The sequence below is a fragment of the Ursus americanus genome, chromosome 20, assembly GCF_024610735.1.
Source record: "Ursus americanus isolate L20-20 chromosome 20, mUrsAme1.1.p, whole genome shotgun sequence".
Lineage (NCBI taxonomy): Eukaryota > Metazoa > Chordata > Mammalia > Carnivora > Ursidae > Ursus > Ursus americanus.
In genome coordinates this window covers 33,638,931-33,658,579 of record NC_142146.1, presented here as the reverse complement: position 1 = coordinate 33,658,579, position 19,649 = coordinate 33,638,931, and the positions used below count along the sequence as shown (strand labels likewise).

Below are 19,649 nucleotides of genomic sequence, written 5' to 3'. Positions count from 1 at the left end.
AAATAAGGGTTGGTAAGGATTTGGAGAAACTAGTATCTCTGTGCACTGTTAGTGGGAATATAAAATGGTACAAAGATCTTTCCTAGAGACAAATTTGTGAAGCATCCACCTATCAATACTATCTAAAATCACAGGACTGAACGAGATCACCTATGAGAGAGTACAAGAGAGAAATAATTCCAGGACAAAGTTCTAAAATGCCAATATAAAAAACTAAGCAAATGAAAGATATCACTAATTCAACTCGAATTTTTTTGCCAAATGCCTAAATTATATATACAGACATCAGGTATTCTATTGATTTCACTGTCCTAAAGGTATTCACTGTCCATCAGGTATTCTATTGATGTCACTGTCTATTGATTTTCACTGGCAACACCTCACCTGCTCAAATCTGGACTTATTGCTTTATCAGATAATCAGCATTTGGGGAGTCCTTTTTACTATGACCTTAGGGATGCCCTTTGTCTCTCGAGAATGTGATTTCCTGTTTTCTGTATCTTTCACCTTCTCTTTTAGGGAGGTTTTCTCTTTCCTTTTGCGGGTGGAGCAAATCACACAATAGCTTTCTGAAAAAGGAAGTAAGGAAGAGAAATTTTTGGAGACCGTGCATGTGTGAAAACATCTACACTCTAAACTTATGCTTAAAAATTTGGCTGGGGGGGTGCCTGGGTGGCTCAGTCAGTTAAGCATCTCCCTTCAGCTCAGGTCATGATCCCGGAGACACAGGATCAAGCCCCACGGTGGGCTCCCTGCTCAGCAGGGACTCTGCTTCTCCCTCTCTCTCTGCTCCTTCTTTCTCTCTCTCTCTCTCTCTCTCTCTCTCCCTCCAATAAATAAATAAAATCTTTAAAAAAATAATTAAAAAATAAAAATTTTTAAAAATGGCTGGGAAAAGAATTCTAGCTTGGAAATCATCTTACCTCAGATTTTAAGAGCACTTCTCACTATCTTATGGCTTCTGAGGCTGCAGCTGAGAATACTCAATCTCTGTAATGTGACCCATTTCCCCCACCTCTGGAAGTTTACAGGGATCTTCTTTGTCTTGTGTATTTCAAACTTTCAGGATATACCTCAGTGTCTATGTGTACTAGTTATCATCCCTGGTTTCAAACCTACTTCTCTACTCTGCTTTGAAACACTGGGGGGGGTGGAACCCTGTAAATCACATTTCTCCTTTGCTAGCTGACTCCCTATTAGACTTGGAGAATCATGTAAGGGTCACAAGAAAGACATTAGAAGACTAAAGGAAGGAACAGGGAGATACTCCTTCAGGTCAGCATCAACCATCAACCAACAACCTTCACTCGCAATAACAAAGATTCCAGCAGGAGCAGTTGGCTCCAGTTAGCAATTTTTTGCTTTTGTGTTTTTCCTGCCATTCACAGACCAGCCTCATCAAGTCTCCTAAAATACTTTTACTTTCTGAGCAGGCAGAAGTCTAAGTTTCAGCTCCTTGGGGCCACTCTTCATGCTTCTAAATAATCCTAGTATCTTCTCTGGGGCTAGTAATTACTTCCTATAGTTACTATCCCTATGATACCTATGTGTTCCCTTATTGCCTTTTCAGTTCTCCAATTATCTAGTGTATTGGTTTCTGAGAGCTGCTGTAACAAAGAAACACAAACTGCACTGGCTTAGCACAAAAATCCATCTGACAGTTATGGAAGCCAGAAGTCCAAAATTAGGGCACTGGCAATGCCCTCCCTAAGGCCCTAGGGAAGGACCTGTTCCAGGCCTCTCTCCTAGTTTCTGGTAGCCTCAGGTATTCCCTGGCTTGTAGATGGCCACCTTCTCTCTATGCCTATCTGTGACCAAATTTCTATCTAGATTCCTCCACTGTTATTAAAGAATACAAGTCATATTGGATTAGGGCACACTCTACTGACCTCACTTTAATTTGATTACCTCTGTAAAGACTCTTTCTAAATAAGGTCACATTCTGAGGTGCTGGAGGGCTAAGACTTCAACACATCTTTTTGGGGTGACACAATTCAATCCACAACATGCCTAACAATTCTTTATATTAAATTCTGTTATAATAGGTGGTATGATCTCCATTTTTCTGACTAGTCCCAGATCGAGAGTATGCATTTATTTTCATCTGTTTTCCTGAATACCCAAGGGCCTCTCAATCTGCCAAATGATGTTCCTCAACTTGGGATTTTTCTTGTTTCATGAATATTTCTTCTCCACTCTTTTCTCTGTTCTCACTGGCACTTTTGTTAGATGAAGTTGACCTCCTGGACTGACCTTTTATCTTTTAAAACCTATTTTCCATATTTTCCTCTACTTCAACTTCCTTTCTTCTATGGAGTATTTTTTCTATTATTATGCTCTAATTTTCAAGAATTCTTTTTTATTCTGAAAAAAAAAATGTTTTGGTCTCTTATAGTAAAAGCTTTCTTAATGAACCCCAGTGATCCTTGATTGTCTGCTCATATTTAAAGTAGGGCCCTTGGGGCAGCCTAGCTGGCTCAGTCGGTAGAGCATGTGACTTTTGATTTCAGGGTGGTGAGTTCGAGCCCCACATTTGGCAAAGAGATTATATAAAACAAATAAAATAAAAGGTCCTGGGCTAGAATGACTGCAAGCACAGAGATCATCATTCAGATCATCATGATCTAAGGCCAAAAATCAAAACAAAGCAAAACAAAACAAAAATGAACAAAAACTTGCTTGGATTGAATTACAATTATTAAAAGTAAATATGGGAAATGAACCAGACCACAAAAATGTAGATAGAACAGAGCCTCTGTGCCAAGACTGTTGAAGAAGAGCTAAATAAGTCTTTCAATCTTGAAGCTTCGCTTTCAAAATTCTGTTACATAGATCTAGACAAGGAACAAGAGTTCAAAAATGATCTGACTGATGACAAGGAGTTTGATATTACTCAAGTTGATACTCCTCCAACACTGGAAAGCATACTCAGTGAGGCTGATCAAAGAGGAGTCTTTTGTTCTTAAGGATCCTACATTGTTAAACATTGATACTATTGATTCTCACTCCTATGATACTTCATCTGTGGCAAGTTCAGATAGTGGAGACAGTACCAACTTAAAAAGGAAGAAGAAATTACCAGATTCTTTTACACCGTATCAGTCATTTACGTGACATTCACTTTTGAAGGGAATTTCTGACCAGATAGTGTCTGCAGCTGACAAAGTGGATGCTGGCTTGCCTACTGCAATTGCAGTGTCCAGTCTGATAGCAGTGGGTACATCTCCCGGATTGTCTTTAATATGTGATTAGAATCAAGCTTTGCAACTGTCTGGGTAACAATAGTGCTAGAGGTCAGTATGGAGCCATCTCTGCCTTCAGTATTAACAATGACTACTCAAGACTTCTCTGTGGGTTTGCTAAAGGACATATCATGATGTGGGATTTGGCCAGTGGAAAATTTCTAACATCAATAAGAGATGCTCATCCTCCAGAATAGCAATATTGCATATTAAGTTTAGAGATGATACAACTCTTACAATTTGCAATGACAGCAGAGGCTCTGTTTTTGAATTGACATTTAAAGATTTTTTTTATTAGTTGAGAGAGAGAGAGAGAGAAAGAGAATGAGGGAATCAGAGAAAGGAGGAGAGGAGGGAGGGGCAGAGGGAGAGAGAGAACCAGACTCCCCGCTGAGCAGGGAGCCCAACTCAGGGCTCAATCCCGGGACTCTGGGATCATGACCTGAGCCGAAGGCAGACGCTTAACAGACTGAGCTACCCAGGCGCCCCTTGAATTGACATTTAAGAGAACATGTGATTCTAGGGTCTGTTCAGTGATTCCAAGGGTGAAGTTTGCTGTATTGAGCCTCTCCATTCTAAGCCTAAGTTGAAAGATCATCCCATCACACAGTTTTCCTTGGTCATGGCATTCTTAACAAAGATATTGGTCACTGGATTGAAACAATCCTTGAAAGTGTAGATGACTTTTCCCTATGGACAGATTCTCCCAGTGTTCCATTGCTGGCCTGGCACTTTGTGGCAGTACATAATTATGTGAACCCCATACTTGACTTCTGCAGAGATGTTATTCATTTGCTACTGGTTAAAAGATGAATCTGGAGTGGGGTACCTGGGTGGCTCAGTCGTTAAGCATCTGCCTTCAGCTCAGGGCGTGATCCCAGGGTCTCTGGATTGAGCCCCGCACCAGGCTCCCTGCTCTGCTGGGAGCCTGCTTATTCCTCTCCCACTCCCCCTGCTTGTGTTCCCTCTCTCGCTGGCTGTCTCTCTCTGTCAAATAAATAAATAAAACCTTTAAAAAAAAAAAAAAGATGAATCTGAAGCAATACAACTTACTTATAAACAAAAGCACCTTCACCTATACTATGACCTCATCAACTTTACTTGGATAAACTCATGTACAGTTGTGCTCTTGGACAGTGTGGAGAACTTGCATGTGATTGATCAGCTGACTCAAGAGGAATTGTAAACAGTAGAGATCTCAGAAGTTCAGTTGGTCTATAACAGCAGCCATTTCAAATCACTAGCCACCGGAGGAAATGTTAGCTAGGCACTACACAGCCACTAGTAGCTATGGTTGTCAAATCTTTTATTTGGGGACAAAATCTGTTTATGTGATGATGCCAAAAAGGTGGAAAGAGAGAGTGGATCATCTCCTGAAACAAGACTGTCTTACAGAAGCCTTGGCTCTTGCATGGTCTTTCCATGAAGGAAAAGCAAAAGCAGTAGTGAGATTATCAGGAGATGCCAGTAAGCAAAGGCTGTGGTTGCAGATCAGATGGTAGAAATCCTATTCCAGTGTGCAGATCAAGCTCTGAAAAAGTGTCCAGACCAGGGAAAAATCTAAATGATGGAGCAGCATTTTTAAGACAGGGTGCCTGTCACAGTTGATTACTGCCTGCTACTACGGCAAAAGAATCTTTTATTTAGCTAGATATAAGACAAATTGAGAATTCAGTGGCCGAAGGAGTATTTCTGGAGAGCCCTGAGCCATGTGTTTTAAGTGATAAATTGGTGGGGATACCCACCCCAGGTAACAAAAGACTTGATTGTTAATTTCCAAGATATAAAGTTAACAGAAAATGTGGAAGCCCTCATTGTACATATGGATATCATCAGCCTAGATATTCGACAAGTGAATTTATAGAAAATTTACTATTATACAAAATATCATTTCTTTATTGATTATACTTACCTGACTGACTGGGCCTCACCTACCTTCCATCAACTCCAATTATTTACTGAGCACTTTTGGTAAGACGTGTCTTAAACCTGTTCTTTTCAATGTATTTCTTAGGACTGTTCTTTAATGAATTCAAGATTATGAACTGCAAAACAAGAGTCTTCTATTTCTCTGCTATCCCCCAAAACACACAGCATAAGGTTTACATTTGGTAGTTGCTCAATAAATGCTTACTGATTAAAAAATAAGATAAAGTAAAGTAAAGTAAAGTAAAGTAAAGTAAAATAAAATAAAATAAAATAAAATAAAATAAAATAAAATAAAATAAAATAAAAGTAGGGCCCTAAAAGCTGATTGTGAATGACTTACAATTTTTTCCCCTTGGGCTTAGTTAAGAGAAGCATCTTCTAAATTGCTACTTGATTGATGGAATTCTGGGAGCAATATAGAAGAGGCCTTAGTAAAAGTCCCAACATTCAGTACATTTATTTAATTCAGATGTTTTCTATAGGATACCTGGTTTTCAATTATGTCTAGTGCCCACCCTTCTCTCAGAAACACTCTGTTTTGTTACCTACAGAGGATAAATCTTCAGTCTTCTGCTGGGGCAGTAAAGAAGGCAGACACTTAGCTATACAAATTGATGAAGAGATCTAGGTTTGAGCAGTTTTTTTTCCTTTTTTTTTTTTTTGGTAATAGCTTACTGAGATATAACTCACATACTATACAACCGACTCATTTAAAGTGTACAATTCAATGGTTTTTAGTATATTCACAGAATCGTGCCAAAATCACAATTGATTTTAGAACATCTTTATCCCACCCAAAAGAAACCCATACCCTTGAGCACTCATTTCCCATTTCCTTCTAATCTCCCCTACTCTGAGCCCTAGGCAACCATTAATTTACTCTCTGTCTCTATATATTTGCTTTTTCTGGACATTTCATACACATGGAATCATAAATCTATGGTCTTTTGTGACTGGCTTCTTTCACTTAACATGTTTTCAAGGTTCATTCACGTTAAAATTTGTATCAAAACTTCATTCCATTTATTCCAAATAGTATTTCAGTATGTAGATTTACATTTTATTTACCCATTTATCAGTTGATGGACATTTGGTTTGTTTCTACCTTTTGGCTATTATGACTGAGCTGCTACTTAAACAGACTTTCAAGCAATCTTTCTATTTTTAAGCAACACTCTCACCCCCTCTTCAACAAAAGTACCTGATGTTGCCAATTCATGAGCCTAAGTATTCTTTTCCATTTTTCCTACTTCCAGTTTAGGACTGAACATTTTTAAGCCTACTAGGAATTTTCTATCAGTCTGTTTGCTTTCCAGCTTCCAAATTTTATTGTTTCTCCCATTCTCTTTACCTGTGTAGTTAAAAATAACCTTTATTATCACCTTGGTGGGCTTTGGAGGGGAGTAAATGCATCTTTCACTCATCCATTTTTACCCGGAAGTCCCTTCAATTATTTTTATTCTTTATTATAACATATACATTTTAAGGCTCTGCACTTTGCTTTAACTATGACTTATCTCTGTATCTCTTAAGTTACATCATATTTTCATCACTGAGTTCAAAACAGTTGCATGTTATTTCTTTAATTCCTGGGTTACTTACTTAGGAGAGTGTATTGTTTAGTTTCCAAATAGCTGACAATTTTCTAGTTATTTTTTGTAATTAATTTCTGGCTTAATTCCAACATGTCAGAGCACATACTCTAGAATTAATTATTTCCATGTTTTTTATGGTCCAGCATATGTCAATTTGGGGAAAATTTCCACAGGCACTGGAAAAAAATCTGTATTCTCCAAGTGCTGGGTAAAATGTTCTATGCATATATCAATTAGACTCATCTGTTACTTACGTTGTTCAAATCTTGATTTTTTTTTTGTCTTAATGTTCTACTAATTACACAGAGGGCATGCTAAACTATCTTATACGTTGCTTATGGATTTATTGAATTCTTTTAGTTCTGTCAGTTTTTTGCCTACCTGGTTGGCAAAAATTAGAGTAATAATGCCATTAAGGAACACTATTTGTTGGTAAATGTGTAAATTGATGTTTTTCTGAAGAGCAGTCTGGCAATAACAAATTTAAAAACATATTTTGAAACCAGATATTTTACATCTAAAGACCTTAATGTGCACCAAACACTACTCAGCAGCCAAATGGAGTTATGAATCTTCATTTAAACCTTATAATAATCCTCTGATTAGGTATCATCCCCATATTAAGAGTAGAAAAATGAGGCTTATAAAGGCCTATGCTCAAACAAATAGTGATGAAGCCTATACTGAAATTTAAGCTGACTCCAGAATCTCTAAATTAGAAAATCTGTAGCATATGATCCTGTTTATTTAAAGTGAGTATGAGTCTGTATATTCACAGAAACAATTCTGAAATATACATATTGAAAAATAACAGTGATGGGGCACCTGGATGGCTCAGTCGTTAAGCGTCTGCCTTTGGCTCGCGTCATGATTCCAGGGTCCTGGGACTGAGCCCCGCATTGGGCTTCCTGCTCAGCGGGAAGCCTGCTCCCCCCTCTCCCACTCCCCCTACTGATGTCCCCTCTCTCTGTGTCAAATAAATAAATAAATAAATAAATAACAGTGATAAATACTAAAGACAAGATACCATTTAGAGGAATGAAAGATAATTATACAAGAAATCTGTGATGAGACTGCTCATACAATTAAGACTAAACATAATTGAGTTTTCTGTCAGCCAGAACTTAAAGACATTTTTTTCCCCTATAACAATGTAATCCTGTTTCTCCCACTCTGACATGTGGCTTACATTAATTCTCCCTCTCATTTCTGACATCAGGTAGAAAAATACAATTTTACATATACCTGTATATATGTATAAACACACACACACACACACACACACACACATATATATATATGCGTATGACTGCCTAGAACAGCTTCCTGCCTAGAACCAAAATTATTCTGCCAGTTATGATTTACCAACTACAGAGAGGGCCGATAAAAATGACTCATTTAAAATATGACTTGAGCCTGTTGTCAGTATAACAACTGTCCCTTTCCCCGTTCTTCACGGTATACATGCCTAAGTTCTGCACTTACATGATAAGACAAAGAACAATGCATCCATATTCATATATATATATGTTCCATGGCTTATTTCTTCAACATTTTGCTTATCCTACTTTTTGAGATTTTACATTAAAAATCTCCATGGGGGCGCCTGGGTGGCATGGCGGTTAAGCGTCTGCCTTCGGCTCAGGGCGTGGTCCCGGCGTTGTGGGATCGAGCCCCACATCAGGCTCCTCCGCTATGAGCCTGCTTCTTCCTCTCCCACTCCCCCTGCTTGTGTTCCCTCTCTCGCTGGCTGTCTCTATCTCTGTTAAATAAATAAATAAAATCTTAAAAAAAAAAAAAAATCTCCTATCTCTGATAATTGAGTATAACCTACCAATTCTTAGTCACAACTTCCACAACATGCACTAGACTAAATTAAAACAAAGAGCTTCAGGGGTGCCTGGGTGGCTGTCAGTTAAGCATCAGCCTCTGGCTCAGGTCATGTCCTGCATCAGGCTCCCCGCTCAGCAGGGAGTCTGCTTCTCCTTTTGCCCTCACCCCCACTCGTGCTTTCTCTCTCAAATAAATAAATAAAATCCTAAAAAAAAAAAGCGTCAGGAAGTTCTACGATTACAAACTGAAGCTTGAGGGGGAGTAAAGTAGTCTAGAAACAGCCTTATTAAAGGAAATCAGAAACGTTATAACAAGGTAAAGCAACTTTTTCTCTAAAGGGCCAGATAGTAAATATTTTAGGCTTTGTGGGCCACACACAGTTTCTGTCAAGTATTTCTCTTTTCTTACAACCCTTCAAAAAAGTAAAATCATTTTTGGCTTCCTTAGGGCAGTACAAATAAGGTTTTTGGGAGGTTCCAATTAAAATAGTGGATTTAACACTAATAGGTTTTCTTTTCTTTTTAAGGAAATTAACACAGTAGGCAAAATACACAGGAAAGCAAGCAATAGCCACAAATTTTTGTAACCTAAAAAGACAGATGGACAACTGCTTACTACCTCAGTGAATTCCAGAAAGGTGAAGCCAAACCCAGGAGTTGAAAAACCCAATTTATACCTTGGAATCCTCAAGAGTCAGGAACTGGTGGCACCTGCTACTGCTTAAACTGAGAAAAGACAAGGTTAAATAAGGAAAAATGGGTGAAAGCTAAGAAGTAATTAAATCCTTTTAAGTTTCCTCCCCAAATCTACCTGATGGTTGGCTACACAACTCTGAAATGGGGTCACCAGATATAACTAAAAATCTGTGTACCCTACCAAAAATGGGGAATGAGAAATCCAGTCTCTCTCTCTCTCTCTCTCTCACACACAGGGCAAACCTACAGCCCTCAAGAAGATTGTGTTTTCCCCCAAGAGGAAATACTTCCCAGACATAAAGGTTTTCTCAAAAAAATGGCTCACTTGCACCGCCATGCAATGAAGCTCAAAGTCTTCAAGACCCCATCAATTCAAGCTTTTAGTCTCAAGATAACATCCAAGGATTACTGACACCTGAAGCAAGCCTCCAACATAAAAGTCAGAAAACAATTTAGAAGAGAGTCTCCAAGAAGAAACAAGGGCAAAAAAAAGACACTTTTATACCCTTGGAAATTAGAGAAGAAAATGCATCCATGAAACTAGCAAAGGATAATCTCTATAAAAAAGAATTTTTAAAGAACAAAGAGTTCTTGGGAAATCAAAATCTTGCTGGCAAAAATGAAAAATTCAGCTAAAGGCTTAGGAAATAAAGTTAATGAAACCTCTCATACAACATAGAGCAAAAAGACTAGGAGATGAAAAAGAAAAAAGAAAAACAAATGTCCAAAGACTAGTCTGAGATACAAACAGAACTAGCAGAAATAACAGAAAACTTTGAGAGAGAGAAACAAAAGGAAGGAGAGGAAACTACTATTAAGGACTGAATAGTGTCTCTCTGCCACTGCCCCATTATGTTGAAGCCCCAACTCCCAAAGTGACTGATTTTGGAGATAGGTACTTTAGGAGGTAACTTAGGTTAAACGAGGTGTCATAAGGGTGGGGCCCTAATCCAACTAACCGGGTATCCTCATAAGGGGAGGAGGAGAGAGTTAACTCTCCATACAGAAAGGCTTTGTAACAGGACACAGTGAAAAAGCAGCTGTCTACAAGCCAGGAAGAGATCTCATCAGGAACCAACCCTTGATCTTAGACTTCTCAGCATTCAAACTTAGAAAATAAATTTTTGTTGTTTAAATCACCCAGCCAGTGGTATTTTGTAATGGCAGCCCTAGCAGACTAATATAATCATTAATGAAATAATACAAGAAAATTTCCCAGAACTGATAAATGTAATTTTGCAGGTCTGAAGGCACAGTGAATATCCAGGAAAACAGACAAATACAGATGTATGCCAAGTCACACCATCATAAAATTTCAGAATACAAGAGATACAAAATTCCAAAAAAGCAAAAAAAATTGGGATCCGGAATCAGAATGTTTTCAAAATTCTCAAAAGGATCACAAGCCAGAAAACAATGGAGAGATGCCTTCAGAATTCTGAAAGTAAATTATTTCTAAACTAGAATTCATTACCCACCAAAATCCCATGGGAAGACCACAAAAAAAGAGGGCATTTTATTATGCAAGATCTCAGTCTTTCACAGGAATTGACTATGGGATATATTCCATCAAAGGAAGGGTCAAACCAAAAAAAGAACTACATGATTCACAGAAAATAGGAGATTTAACACAGAAGAAAGACAAGGGGAAGTCACTAGTCTTATGGTAAAGGAAGAAATTCCAGAAAACTACTATGGACAAGACAGAAAGCTGCTCCCAACAGGTCCAAAAACTGGTAGACAAGAAAGGAGTAACTTTACTCCCAGGTATACATACACAAAAGAAATGACTGTTACGCCCACTGGAAGACTTGCAGGTAAATGTATATAGCAGCTTTATTCACAATAGCTAAAAAACTAGCTACAAACCAAATATCCATTAATGGTGAATTTTTTTAATTGTGTATTTCATCCAACAGAAAACTACTATCAGTAAAAAAGACCAACTACTGCTGTACCCAACATCATAGGTGCATCTCACAAACACAATATTAAGCAAAAATAGTCACCCACAAAAGACTGTATACTTTATGGTTCCATTAAGTTCAAGAACAGGCAAAAATGATATAGGTCACAACAGTGATTAATTTTGGGGGATAGAAAATAGTGATTGAGAAGACACATGAGAGAGCTTTCTGGAGCGCTGGAAATGTTCTATACCCTGATCTGGGTGAGGGATGCAAATATAAAAACTCACTGAGTTGGGGGCGCCTGGGTGGCTCAGTCATTAAGCATCTGCCTTCAGCTCAGGGCATGATCCCAGCGTTCAGGGATAGAGCCCCGCATCGGGCTCCATTCTCCGCTGGGAGCCTGCTTCTTCCTCTCCCACTCCCCCTGCTTGTGTTCCCTCTCTCACTGTCAAAAAAAATAAAATAAAATCTTAAAAAAAAAAAAAAAAACTCACTGAGCTATTCAATGAAATTTGTGTACTTTGCTATTTTAAAAAATTTAAATGATACTTTCTCTAACAAGTTTTTAAAGAAATCAATGACATTTTCAATTGCATCATCCCACAACAGTAATTAATCAAAGGGGAAAAAAAATCTAAGGCTTTGCATACAAAGATCTTTATTTCAGAATTATTTTTACTAGGGAAAAAAACACCTGGAAAAAATATTTAAATAAACGAGTCCCATGCAAACCCTGAATTTTTCTCGAGTGAGAAGAGAAATTATTTGGTCTTTTTTTTTTTATTACCAGCAGCCAAACTTAACATTAATTAACCTAAGGGAGCCATCTGCCCAGCGGGAAGAGCATGTTCACAGGTTCCAAGGCAAAAAAAATCTTGGCCTTTGAAAGGAAAAGGAGGGGAAAGGGAAAATGGCAAGAGATGCAGCTAGAAATGGGCAAAAGCCAAATCACGGAAGGCCTTCTATATGGCCTTTTTAAGGATATGGAGGGGTGCCTGGCTGGCTCAGTCGGTGACGCGTGCAACTCTTGTTCTCAGGGTTTTGAGTTCGAGCCCCACACTGGTTGCAGATATTACTTAAAAATAAAATCTTAAGAAGGAAAAAAAAATATGGAAAAGAAATGGGAAAAAAAAACATAGAAAGATTAAAGTAACTGACTTCCCAGGGCAGAATTCTGGGGGGAAGGGGCTGTACACAAAGTATTCTAAATGTTTCTAAACATAAAAAATGTTATCATGCAAGAACATATAGTACCTGGAAGCAATAAAAAATTTCTAAGGAAAATTTTTCAAAGTCTTATTTAATTAAAAGAATGTTTTTGTGGTAAATATAAATTTTTGTTTTGCTGGAATGCCCCAAAAATACAAGGGCATATTAAATTCTTTGTTATATCAATTATTTGAGTTGATCTAAATACAACATGATTTGGAAAATAAGTACTGAAATTTTTGGAAGGCTGATTCTAAAAAAACAAAAAAAGCTTTTTAGATGCATCCATTTTTTTTTTTTAAAGATTTTATTTATTTGACAGGCAGCGAGAGAAGGAACACAAGTAGGGGGAGTGGGAGAGGAAGAAGCAGGCTCCCAGTGGAGGAGCCTGTTGTGGGGCTTGATCCCAGAACACCAGGAATCACACCCTGAGCCGAAGACAAACGCTTAACGACTGAGCCACCCACGTGCCCCTAGATGCATCCATTTTTTAAAGGCTATTCTCCACATGATCTTAGCCAAAAGGCCGAGAAGCGATTTTTAAAGGCTATTCTCATTGCTTTATTCATTTGGTCTGTTTCAACAAAAGCAGAAATTATTCATACCATACTTATGTCCAATTCAGCAATCCTTAAATACAATTTCAGGAATTAGTAATGAGAGAATCAGTGTTTTAATGGTTTATTTTAGCAGATAATTTATTTAAACAAAAAACAAGCCATCATAAACAAAAAATAAAAGAAAAACAGCTACTAACCTGTTTAAAACCAAAAGGGTAAAACATTTCTCCCAGAAATATTTCACCTGATAGTTTTTTATGCTACCTTACATTACACTATTCAACTCTTGCTACGTAAGTGTAAAAGACAAAACAAAACAAAAAAACAAAAACAAAAACACCAAGACAATCCCATGCTGCAGAACACTTTAGAGGGAAAAAAAATGTCAAGAGCAAATATAAAAAAGCTCTGACTACCCAAACTGAACAAATGTTTTCAGAATATTTTGCTCAATAAACAGATTGCTCAATAATCAGGTTTCTGACAGATGAACAAGAGGACAAAGCAGCAATCAGTCTCTTTGAATTAAGAGATTCAAACAAACTAAACTCAAGGAGTAAAAATTCTAAGAGAGCCATTCACTTTTTAATGAATCATGGGTCAACTATAGAAATGACAATATTATTTTTGTTAATGCTGTTAATACATCTAACAAGCATAGAAAAAGACTTTAAATCAGTTTTAATGATTTAAACAATCCAAGTCATGAAGATCCCACTGCCCTCACATACAAATTTTTAATCTATGGAAGGTATAAAGACACAAAATGCAAAGTAACGTGAAGCAAACAATTTAAAAAAATGCATTCCAAGAGATGAAAAGTAGTATAGCTTCTTAGGAAATAACACGGGGAAAAAAGTTTTTTTAAAGAATACACAGACCAAGGGGCACCTGGGTGACTCAGTGAGTTAGGCGTCTGCCTTGGGCTCAGATCATGATCCTGGAGTCCCAGGATGGAGCCCATATAGGGCTCCCTGCTCAGCGGGGAGTCTGCTTCTCCCTCTGCCCCTCACCCTGCTGGTGCTTTCTCTCCCGCACTTGTTCTCTCTCAAATAAATAAACAAAATCTTACCCAAAAAAAAAGAATACACAGACCTTAAGTTAAGAAATCAAGGTGTGAGTTTCAGCTCTGCCACCAGCATTAGATGTGTGAATTTTTGTGCAGCTATTCTGTATGGCTTTCATTTTCCTTACCTATAAAACAAAAGGTTGGAATTCCAACGTTCCCACAGTATTGTTCCATGATATTATGATACAAATCCACATAAAGCTCAAAAAACAAAAACAAAACAAAACAAAACAAAACCCAAGGAATGATAAAACAGTAAGGGCAATGGGTTCAAAGGAAAGCAACAATACAGAAAACTGAAGGACCTGGAAGGCTGCACTGACTTCAGGACCAAAAACGAAACTTCAACAAAATATGACTTCATTTGCTACTTTGGTAATTTGGGGGGTAGGGGACTTCTTTTAAAGAATAGGCAGGCTATGCACAGGCAATCAAATTCTCAACAAAGGTAGAAAAACTCAGAATCTGAATGAGGATGAGATTGGTTTAGGATGGACAGCTCCCACAGAGAAATAGTGCTGTCGTAAGAAAAAAAATAGGTTTTGAGCAGACTACTAGAAGACTAGGAATTCGGAGGTATACTCTGTAGATAATAGGAAGCCATTGCTAGTTTCAGCGAGGGACATGGGGAATACATAATTTTAAGATTAAGGTGGAAGGCAGGACACACTGGGTAGGGAGAAAGAGTAGGCCAGAAAACGCAATTACAAGCTAGTGGAAAGGAATATATCTCAAAGAAATTACCAAAAAATGGCTGACAAAAATTAGCCAATGCTATGTGGATACGGGATGTCAAAAACAAAACCGAGGTTTGTGTCCAGGTAGCTGCAAGCGTAATATTACCAAACAAAGTCAGCCTATGGAATCAGTAAAATAAGGATCATCCAGATAGAATTATTGTCTTAATTAAATAATCTTTAAGAATTAGTTGTCTTCCTGAGGCGCCTGGGTGGCTCAATCAGTTGAGAGACCAACTCTTCGTTTTGGCTCAGGTCAAGATATCAGGGTCCTGAGATCCAGCCCAAAGTCCCATCGGTCATGCTCTGTGCCCAGCAGGGAGACCCTTTCCCTCTCCCTCTGCGCCTCCCTCCTCCTCACCCAAATGAGCAGGCAGGATGATCTCTAAATAAATAAATTTTTAAAATAAATATCAGTTGTCTTCCTAAAACAGCACACCCAAGTATTTATGAAGAATTTGTTAAATGCTTAGTGCTTTCACAAGTTTCCTCCAATTTTACTTATCGACTAAATAACAAATCATTTAGTCTTCTGATGTAGGTAGGGAATATTTGGTATTTTTCCGTATTATAAAGGTAAGTAAATTGTGAAAGTTATTAAACTATGATACTATGATAAGAAAAAATGGACTACATTCTGTATTTATTAAATTAAGTCCTCCTGACAAGTGATTTATAACAATAATCACATTAAATCTACCTTCAGTTTTTGGCAAGAAAGTTCTCAAAGGTCCAAAAGAAAAATAAACCCAGGGGCATAAAGTACCATTCAGTATCTAACAAAACATTCCGTGTGTGCTTCAAATTTTATTTACGTGGACCTGAAAGCACTGGTAAAATCTGGATTAAAAGATAATGCATAGAAAAATAAAGTGAACAATTTAAAATTTAATATGTGAACAAGCACAGCCGAATCTTGAGCACTCTGCGAATAGGGTTTACAGATATTATAGCTAATTTCTCCAGATCACAATTTTCCCAAAAAAGAAAATTTCAGACTCTATGATCAGGATGGAACGAAACTACTATTAATCAACCAATGCATATTTCTTGTTACTATCAAACCGTGATGGGAGCCTACTTAAGAATTGAATATAACTGGCAATTATCAAACAAAACCTTCCTCTTGGATTATTTACCCATTTACTTTGTGACCTCGATGAAGATTAAGATTTTAGGAACAGTGCTTTCCAGGTGTTTAGTAAATTGTATAGTCGGTTTTTCATTAATCTACCAAAATAAGACTTTTCAAAATGAATACCTCTTGCAACATTTACCCGTTTTGACCAGACACTGAGCTTCTTTGCTCACCGCCCAAGATGAGATTCGAAAATTCTCAACTTCATTCTTTCTTAACTCCTATGTTTTCTTACCAAATCTAACGGGTAGAATTATTTTTAGGTGACCAGCTCATCGTTCGACATTAAGTGAGCGCCTATAAGGTTACAGTTTTCAGCCCTAAACAAAATCCAGCTTCCCGAGCTTCTAACGGCAAATTTAACTTTTATGGAAACACCACAAAATGTCACGAAACCAAGTACTGAGATAATTTTTTTTTTTTACCGGATATATTACACTTAAGTCAAAAGCTCACAGCCAGCCGAAGCAACAAGCAAGCGTACGAAACTACAGCAGGTCCACAGGATTAAAATAACCCAGATTTCCCGAGAACGAGGGAAACTGCTGCGGCGGGGGGCACAGGGCGCATCCCAGGATGTCCACCCTCAGCACAGGTTACCGCCCCCTCCCCTACTGGAGGTGAGCGCGCCGCTTCCCTCTTCTACCACGTCCCTACCTTCCTCGCCTCCGATTACGCCACAACAGGCAACAGGACTTTTTAGCGAGAAAAAGAACCAGGAGAGCGCGAGCGCCGTACACTCGACCTCCCAGCCTCGCAGGAGCGGCCAGCCAAAGCGAGGCCTGGGGCTGCGCGGTCCAGGGCACAGGCCAGAGGGTCGCGCGGAGCCGCGATGCAAACGCCCAGACCCGGCGGAGCGGCCTCCCCGCCCCCTCCGGCTCAGCTCAGGGCCGGCAGACGGCGCCCGGGGGGCTAACTTCGCCGGAGAAGAGGAAGCGACGCAGCGAGTAACAGGCTGTGTGGACGCATGGGGAAAGGAAAGGCTGTCTGTGCTCTGCCTACCGGCGGGACCTTCTCACCTTCCCTCTGCCGGGTCCGTGCGGCCCCAGCTCACCTGAGGAGGGCACCGGGAGACCACCGCGGCCGCCGCGATGGCCGTTACGGCACGAGGCCTCCGCTCTGCCGCCGCGTAGCTCTCGGGAGAGGGGCGGGACGCGCGCGGCGGGCGGGCGGGGCTCCGGCGCCGACTGGCCGGGAGGCCGTAGGCGGATCCGCGCGGGCAGGAAACCCCCTCCCGGCGCAATCCGATAGGTTCAGTCGCTCCCTTCTCTCCTATCCCTGAAGCGAGAGCTGTCTGCGCCGCGCTCGGATTGGGCCAGCCCTCCTGTCAATCAAGTGCTGAGCTGGGCGTGGAGCAAACAGGCTGTTCTGCAGAGAGTGAGCGAGAGGCGAAGTGGCTGGTCTGACCCTGGACCATGTCGTTTTTGCGTCTCCGGTTGCTGTAGCTGATTACTTTGGGCCTTCCTCCTCAGCGCCACGTTAGGGACTCCACAGCAGAAATTACTGCTTCTTGAGTTCAGCCCCAAATGTTCTGGGAGCTTCCTCCTGGTTTCTGCACCTGAAGAGGGTCTTGCCGACAGAAGGTTTTTAGGGGCAGGGAGAGAAAACGAAAAACAAACCAAAAGGCCTGGAAATAGGAACCTGAGAGAAAAATGTAAGATGTGTGGTTAATTTGAGCCACAAACCAGAATAAGCTGAGTCTGAGGGCCTTCCAAGTGCCACGGTGCGTGGATAGCTTCCAGTCTCAGCTGCGGTAGCCATGCCGTGAGGAGGACAATGACCTTCGGTGCCAGGCGTGCCCATGCTTAGCGGCCCGGTCCCAGCCACCTGCAGGGTCATCAGTAAGTTGGTTCTCCTCACGCCAGTACTGCAGCCCCCCACCTCAATCTGCCTCATGCCTTCTGAAACATCTTTATGACTCCCCTCGGCTTAGGCGTCGCCTCCTCAGGGAAGCCTGCTGGGTTAGATACCTTTAATGGAGCACAGATATTTTTTCCAAACAAGCTGTTGAGTTTGTCCGTATCCCTACCTAGTTGGTATACTCATTAAGTCAGGAACCATGTCAGTATTTTTCCCCACTGCCTACTACATAATAAGTGATAAGTAATGTTTAAGGCATTAATACATCTCCATTGCCTTCTTTAATCCTGGCCCTAACTGTAAGTCCAAAGGGTTCACACTTTTCTGCATTTAACTTCAAAATTATTCATTTGAGTTCTGATGTCTGTGGTTTGGTTGCCATTATTTAGGATCACAAAGTCAAGCACAAATCGCCTTCGCCCCCTTCCTGGCTTCAAGTTGGCTCTGGCAAATAAACCATGAAACTCTGGGCAACAGCTACTCTATGTCTATATCCCATTATTAGCATCCAAAGTGAATAATGTAAGTGAACTTTAAATTTGTTCTGATGGTCTAAATTCCTTTGCATATTTATCATGGCTACTATGGACTGAGTTAGTCCCCTCCCAAAATTCGTATTTTGAAGCCCTAACCCCTAATGTGACTGTATTTGAAGATAGGGCCTTTAGGAGGTATTTAAGATTGAGATAAGAGTGGGGCCCTAATCCTGTAGGATTGGTGTTCCTGTAAAAAGAGACAGCAGAGAGTTTGCTCTCTATCTCCACCATGAGAGGAGGGAGAAGGGGGCCACGTGCAAACCTGGAAGAGAGCTCTCACCTTTAATTGACCATGCTGGCACATTGATGTGGGACTTCAGCTTCTAGAACCAGGAAGAATTAAATTTCTGTTGTTGGTATTTTGTTATTGGCAGCTCAAGCTAATATAATAGCTTTATTTGTTGATACATCTTATATAGTTTATGGATTGAGATGCTATTATATTCATTTTTTGAGCTGGAGAAATGATTATCCAGAGGTGAAAACTGTTTCTCCAAAATCATGCAACAAACTGTTAGCAAAACCTGGCTCAGTTCAATTCTACTTACATATTTAACATGTGATGGGTTGGGAGTGTTAATACAACAGGTGAAGTGGTTCTTGCCATCAGGTAGCTTATACCACTGCTGTAAGTGGGGAAAATAAACCCAGAAAAATATGCCGAGATCATAAGTTTAAATTTTAAACTTATGAACCAATGGTCTGAACAGACCCTTCACAAGATTTTGATCTAGATCTCTTGACTACTGTGGGCCACCTAACCTATTTAAGCAATAGAAGAAACAAGGGAAAGAGATTTCTTTTAAAAGGGTTTTTAGTTCCCTGTAAACATGCGTTTTCCTTTTAGTTTTCCTTCTTTAAGTTTCCCCATCACCCATTCTTACCAGGAAATCTGAAAGAAAGAAAGAAAGAAAGAAAGAAAGAAAGAAAGAAAGAAAGAAAGAAAGAAAGAAAGAAAGAAAGAAAGAAAGAAAGAAAAGAAAGAAAAGCTCAAAAAACATGAAAAGGAGAAGGAATTGAAGGAAAAAAACAAATAGCAATGAAACAAGAAAACACTGGGTAGAAAGGTAGATAGGCAAAAGTCATATAAAATGGCAGCATGGTGACTTAGAAGGAATGGAGTGCATGTTCTTATGGGATGGGAGTTGTCCCAGAGACTTCCTTCCATACACCCTGTCTCCCCAATTTCCAAGTATAAACACGCACGTGACTTCTTCCTCTCTTTTAGCAGAACTCAAACCAAAAATGGGAATCACCCCTGCTCATTAGTGTTGAATGGACCAGGGACTAGCCAGAATCAGGTGACAATAATATTTAGAACAAAACTTATGACCTA

At 39.6% G+C, this 19,649-nt stretch overlaps 1 protein-coding gene and 2 pseudogenes across 3 annotated transcripts in view; 2 read left to right on the top strand and 1 right to left on the bottom strand.

Annotated features, from left to right (window-relative positions):
• The window catches only part of NCK1 (NCK adaptor protein 1), an 87,290-nt gene extending 70,208 nt beyond the window's left edge, over positions 1 to 17,082 (bottom strand). Inside the window, exon 1 of one of the 3 annotated variants that reach the window (XM_045791834.2) lies at positions 16,937 to 17,082. The gene's annotated coding sequence lies outside the window, so the exon portion shown is untranslated. Of the gene's footprint in view, positions 1 to 16,919 lie in introns of all 3 variants that reach the window. The other 2 variants (XM_045791835.2, XM_045791836.2) reach the window with 2 other exon arrangements.
• On the top strand, positions 2,711 to 3,570 carry LOC123788463 (vacuolar protein sorting-associated protein 8 homolog pseudogene; annotated as a pseudogene).
• LOC148108406 (vacuolar protein sorting-associated protein 8 homolog pseudogene) lies at positions 4,052 to 5,106 on the top strand (annotated as a pseudogene).
• Positions 17,083 to 19,649: the final 2,567 nt, after the last annotated feature.